At 34.4% G+C, this 6,603-nt stretch overlaps 3 non-coding genes across 3 annotated transcripts; all 3 read left to right on the top strand.

The window, feature by feature from the left end:
• The first annotated feature begins 249 nt into the window (after positions 1-249).
• Positions 250-346, top strand: LOC137065612 (small nucleolar RNA U13). The gene has a single exon (XR_010901678.1). It is a non-coding gene; the product is annotated as a small nucleolar RNA U13 (small nucleolar RNA).
• Positions 347-4,636: 4,290 nt separating this feature from the next.
• On the top strand, positions 4,637-4,733 carry LOC137065614 (small nucleolar RNA U13). Its single transcript, XR_010901680.1, has one exon. It is a non-coding gene; the product is annotated as a small nucleolar RNA U13 (small nucleolar RNA).
• A 1,010-nt stretch (positions 4,734-5,743) lies between these two features.
• Positions 5,744-5,840, top strand: LOC137065613 (small nucleolar RNA U13). The gene has a single exon (XR_010901679.1). It is a non-coding gene; the product is annotated as a small nucleolar RNA U13 (small nucleolar RNA).
• The last annotated feature ends 763 nt before the right edge of the window (positions 5,841-6,603 follow it).

Below are 6,603 nucleotides of genomic sequence, written 5' to 3'. Positions count from 1 at the left end.
TAGAAACCGACCAATAAAAAGTTCCCAACATGCTCCTCTCATGAATATGATTAAATACTCGCTAAGTCTGCATTATATGGCACATATACACACACTGTTTTCATCACACAAAGAGAAACTCACTTATATTTCTGATATATGACAACATCCATTAAATCTCCAAAAGAAAAGCAGAGACTTGAGTTTGTAACCACCGCGCAGAAAGACTGTCGTCTGAATAGTAAGAAATCAATGTACTCCAACTCTCCGATCCTTTTGGTTCATTCAAAGTGATGATTGGTCTGATCACGTGATTGCGTGAAATGTGCAGCCTACTGTTACGACTGAGCACAAAGACCTTCTGATCCTACGAACCAATCACATAGATGCTTACTAGTATAATAATAGAAATTAAGCTTAGGACAAAACCTTCTGATAATATATTAATGATAAATCTAAACATTAGTTTCGTTTGTAGTTATTTAGTAAATCCATTGCTAATATAATTTCACATGACTAATTGAATAATATTCGGTCATGACATCATCCTCAGACTCATCGTTTTTATTTTTCCACACAGCGCCTCCTGCTGGCCTGAAGATCGTATTACTAGTGATGGCGAAGTGAAGCTTTCTGAACCAGTGAAGCTTTCAGCACAGTTGTATCAGAAAAAGGTTCATTACTCGAAGCTTTTCAAGTCAGAGGAGTAGTATGAAGCTGCAGACTCGGAGCCTGCATCCACAGTCCCGCACTCAGAGTCCCGCATTCTCAGACCCCTCGTTTTTAAGAAACAGCGCCTCCTGCTGTTCTGAAGAGCGTACAACTCCCTTATCCAAATAAGATTATTACGGTGTCGTTTCATTTAAAGTTTTCCAAATAAATCTAAACAAATTAACGATTTTGCAAACATCTTTGCATTCCCTAAAAATGTCAGTTTTCTCTGACTAACAAAGTACCCAGTAGTTTTTTGTTTTTGTTTTTTGTTTATTTAAATAAAAGAAAATTACTGATGGAAGATATACAATTACAGATTGAACTATCCTTTGAAAAATGTTATGTGATATTATATTGCTACAATGTTTTTTTAATTCCAATTCAAATGTTTCTTTTAGCTCAACCTATGCTAATGGTCTGATTAACATATTATACATTGCTAGCATTAAAAACCTGTTGATATCTGGAATCCAAAGCAAAACTCAAACAAGAATAGACAAAACACCAATAATAAACAAATCTGTACAATTCAAAAATTGTATTACAGTAGTATTTACAGTATTTCTAATTTTTCCTTATGCAATTGAAGATACAAAGTACAGTCACTGACACAATTCTTTCTTCCTTTTTTCTTTGCTTTGTCCTGTTTACCGCAATATGATGTTTAGGTGATAGTTAAAGTAGCCTACAGACTCGTTTATTATTGGTGTTTTGTCTATTCTTGTGTGAGTTTTGCTTTTCATTCCAGATATAAAAAATATGGTTTTGTAATGTTAGCATTGCGTATGATATGTTAATTAGACCATTAGCATGTGAACCTGAAAGAAACATTGAACAAAAAAAAAAGAATTGTAGCGATATATCACATAATATTTTTCAGAGGATAGTTCAATCTGTAATTTTATTTTGTCCATCAGTAATTTTCTTTCAATTGCCCACACTCTTTATTAAATAAATAAATAAATCTACTGCGTAGCCTACTTAGTCAGTGAAAACAATGACATTTTTTGGGAATGCAAAGATGTTTGCAAAAGCGTTGTTTTGTGTAAATGTATTTTTAAATGAAAACTTTAAATGAAACGACACCGTAATAATATATCTTATTTGGATAAGTGTGATGTACGGTCTTCAGAACAGCAGGAGGCGCTGTTTCTTAAAAACGAGGGGTCTGAGAATGCGGGACTCTGAGTGCGGGACTGTGGATGCAGGCTCCGAGTCTGCAGCTTCATAATGTTGAGTCAGAGCTAAACAAGGACCTCTGCTGGTGAAAGTGAGGGAAAGCGCTGTGTCGCAAAATGTTTTGCAACCGACGCATTACTAAATAAATGACTGCACACAAGGAAAAACACACACACTTTCACATGATTATAGAAGGATAAGCCTATACTTGTCTCTAATGTATGCAGTCATAGGCTGGTGCGGATTAAATAAATAAATAGATAAATATATGCGGCAGAACAAAAGCCAAATAAATGATTAACTTTATTGGGCGAAATCAAATGAAAGTGTTAATACATTTCAGAACGCCCTCTCTTTGCAACAGGGTCCATAACACACATGCGCAATACAAAAAACCCGCTCAATGCAACGCAACACCTCACAGGCACGCCCCGTGTCGCGCATTTTTAAACCTTTCTGAATCAGTCACGTGGGTGTTTGTGAAACGAAGCTTCGGATGTCATTGGTAACGTGGTTTTGATAGAACGAATCAAGCATCGATACAAAGCTTCACAGAAAATAGTTTCATTTTTTTGACACGCGCTTCGGAGCTTGTTAACATCACTACGTATTACATCATTATTGAAATGTCATAAACAGAGAGAAGTAGCTCCGGTGTCATGACAAATCCTGTCCGCCTGTGAAATCGTGTCCGCTGGTAGCGGTTTTAAATGCCTGATCAAAAGTTGTTATACATGGTTCTGGACAATTAATTGTTTGAAAATAACTAAATAATAAACTAATAAACTATGAATTCATTGCCACACTAAGTACACACGCAAAACATTTATTTAAAATATTTAATTGATTGCTATAATGGGAGCAAAAACATGTTCTGAATGATATACTTATATAAGCACTTATAGCTTCAGTTATATACTACTAATACATGAAACATGTGCTTTGTACGACATTAAAGACTATTTTAAGACAATTTAAACAGCAAAAATCAAAACGCGATTGTGTAAGAATTGTAATAAGGCTCTGAACAGATTACCTATTAAAATTTCTTTCAGCCAATAGAATCGCTCTTGGGGTCCTTGCGGACACGATTTCACAGGGGGACAGGATTTGTCATGACACCGGCTGTAATGTTCTTCCGCAAGACGCATGCAGTTCTGTTCATTAACCGCTAGAGTGCAAAAAGTTACGGACCGCAGCTTTTAAACAATAGGATGCAATAATAGTCTCATTTTATTTAGTTTCTCAAATAAATGTACACAAAATAACGATTTTTGCAAACATATTTGCGTTCCCTGCTCAACACATGTGCTGAAAAATCTCATTGTGTTCTCTGACTAACAAATTACCCAGTAGGTTTTTTTGCTTGTGTGTGTTTAATTGAAAGAAAATGACTGATGGAAGAAATACAATTACAGATTAAACTATCTTCTGAAAATATTATGTGATATTATATTGCTATTTTTTTTAATATATATATTCCAACTCCAATGTTTCTTTCAGGTCAACCAATAGTCTAATTTACATATTATGCCTTGCTAACATTACAAAACCTGTTTTTATATCTGGAATGCAAAGCAAAACTCAAACAATAGACAAAACACCACACTAAGCAAGTCTGTACTTGAAGTTAGCTATTTAGCTATCACCTAAACATCATCTTGCTGTAAACAGGACAAAGGAAGAAAGAATTGTGTTAGTGACTTTACTTTTCATCTTCAATTGTATACCGTAAAATAATACCTGTACTTTCTGGTAGGCAACTGTTCCTTCTTTTTTTAATTTTCACAAAATTAATGTATAATAATAAATTATATATTTTTGCAAATGCAAATTACAAACATACCTAGAGTGATAAGTATGCCTACATCTCACATAGGCCATGAATGAGGGCCTGTCTGTATTAATTAATTAATTAATTAATAAAAGATTGCGAATATGGCAATAACAGAAACAATACAATTGACAAACATGTTTGTGTCTACCTCAGGAAAAAGAAATCTACTAATGAACTCCACGCTATCTGTAAGTTCAGTTGAGTTTATCCAGCAGAGCTTTGAGCTGTTCATTGTTTAATACACATTGTAAACTGTATTATTTACGGTGCTGTTATTATTTTACCGTATGCAATTGAAGATGAAGAGTAAAGTCACTAACACAATTCTTTCTTCCATTTTATTTGCTTTGACCTGAAAGAAACATTGGAATTGTAATTTAAAAAAATAGCAATATAATATCACATAATATTTTCCAGAGGATAGTTCAACCTGTAATTGCATCTCTTCCATCAGTCATTTTCTTTCAATTACACACACTCGCTACTGGGTAATTTGTTAGTCAGAAAACACTGAGATTTTTCAGCACATGCGTTGAGCAGGGAACGCAAATATGCTTGCAAAATCGTTATTTTGTGTAAATGTATTTGGAAAACTTTACATGAAACGACACCATTCATCCTATTGTTTTAAATGGTGTTTGGATAAGGGGTAATACGATCTTCAGAACAGCAGGAGGCGCTGTCTCAAAAAATACGAGGGGTCTGAGAATGCAGGACTCTGAGTGCGGGACTGTAGCTTACATGACACATCTACACACACTGTTATCATCACACAGACACACACACACACATAAAGAGAAAGTCACTTATATCACTGATAAATGACAACATGCATTGAATGTTCAATAGCAGAGACTTGAGTTTGTAACCACCGCGCAGAAAGACTGTCGCCTAAATAGGAATAAATCAATGACCTGCAACTCATCGATCCTTTTGGTTCATTCAAAGTGATGATTGGTCTGATCACGTGAGTGCGTGAAATGTGCGGCCTACTGTTACGACTGAGCACAGAGACCTTCTGATTACATGGAAATTAGTAAACCCTGATTGGAGATTTATTATGAAAATATTTATAATGTGACTAATCCAAATATCTTAGTCTTTTTAAATTTATATATTTACAATTCTTGTCAATTTAAAACATAAAAAAAACTTTCCAGTCAAAACTTTTTTTCTCCAAAAGCTTTATTTTCTTTTGTTAATTTCTCTCTTGTGTTGAATAGGAGAGAGAAATATGGAGACCTTAAAGGGACATGGTGGTGGAAAATATGAGATGGGAGGAAAAATAATAAATAATCATAAAACCTTTTGAGCTCTTTGCCAGCGAACACAACGTTTCTCAGCGGAATGCAAAGATTCTGAAATATGACAGTGAATGAAGTTTTAGATTGATATTATTTCACTGACCAACCCGTGTGTTCATATATTTGTTTTTAATTTATAATTTTTCCTTTTTAATAAACCCACCATTTAAAAAGAGGGTAGAAGAAGTGAAATGTAAAGACAATTACAGTTGTGAGCTGATAAACTGGGGTTATATTTTCAACTTTCAAATCAGTGTTTTGCAGGCAGAAAAAAATGAGTAGACTAAATCTTGCACACAATTTATAAATCGAGGGAACTAATGAGTAAATCCTCTGGACTGTTTAGCAAGTCTAGGGAACGAAGCACTAAATTGTGTACATGAATTACTTTTTTTTCTTTCTTCAGTTTGCTACATGTGCAAATGTAGAAATGTGAACCAACAAGATGTTGTCCTTAGGGAACCCTTTGTTTGTCCAGTAAAGGGCGGAGGCTCAGAAGCCGACCAATGAAAAGTTCCCAGCAGAATATGATTAAATACTCGTTAACTCTGCATTATATGGCACATATACACACACTGTTTTCATCACATATAGAGAAACTCACTTATATCTCGGATATATGACAACATCCATTAAATGTCCAAAAGAAAAGCAGAGACTTGAGTTTGTAACCATCGAGCAGAAAGACTGTCGTCTGAATAGGAAGAAATCAATGAACTATAACTGTTTGATCCTTTTGGTTCATTCAAAGTGATGATTGGTCTGATCACGTGAGTGCGTGAAATGTGCGGCCTACTGTTACGACTGAGCACAGAGACCTTCTGATTACATGAACTAAATTAGATTAACCTTGGCAAGAGTGTTATGATACAAGTCTTTAGTTAAAATGGGTTGAGAGAGTACTAATAAGGAATAGGTAATACCATAATTTGTGTGACGCTGATACTTTTGAAACCATTATCACTGTAATTGGTGCCAATATAACATTACTAAACTGATCTTTTAAATTTTTAAATTATTAAAATTACTACAGGTAAAATTAGCAAAGATACCCACTGAACATCATATTTGAAAGGCATTTTAACATTCAATCCGCCTTAATCGCAACTCATTAGATCATATTTGTGTTTACACACGGTTAAAATATGTTTACGTATAGTCATAACCGTGGAAATACTAGTTGAACTAGTAAAAATAAACCATGGTCTATTCTCACAAGGGACTGCCAGTGACAGGACATGGCACCAATGCAACCCTTTTACTCTGATAGTTTATGATTTATATTAACATTAGTTACAGAATAAAACATGATCAATATCAACTTTTACCATTACATTTAAAGAGACTTCTGATTGGGACCTCAGAGATTTGAGACTTGACTTGACTTGGACTACAGGGACTTGGGAACATGTCTGGTATTGATATATCGATACTTCATATTGAAACGCCCATCCCTAGTTAAAATTTAGAAAAATACATAGTGAATCAGATAATTTCAGAGTTTGTCCTAATAATTTATTTTCCTTACTGTTTTTTTATAACCAATGAAGCTTTCCCACCTTTCTTCCCAATTGTTTTTCTATTCTTCAC

Source organism: Pseudorasbora parva, chromosome 25 (assembly GCF_024679245.1).
Source record: "Pseudorasbora parva isolate DD20220531a chromosome 25, ASM2467924v1, whole genome shotgun sequence".
NCBI lineage: Eukaryota > Metazoa > Chordata > Actinopteri > Cypriniformes > Gobionidae > Pseudorasbora > Pseudorasbora parva.
This window is presented reverse-complemented; position numbering and strand designations above follow the sequence as displayed.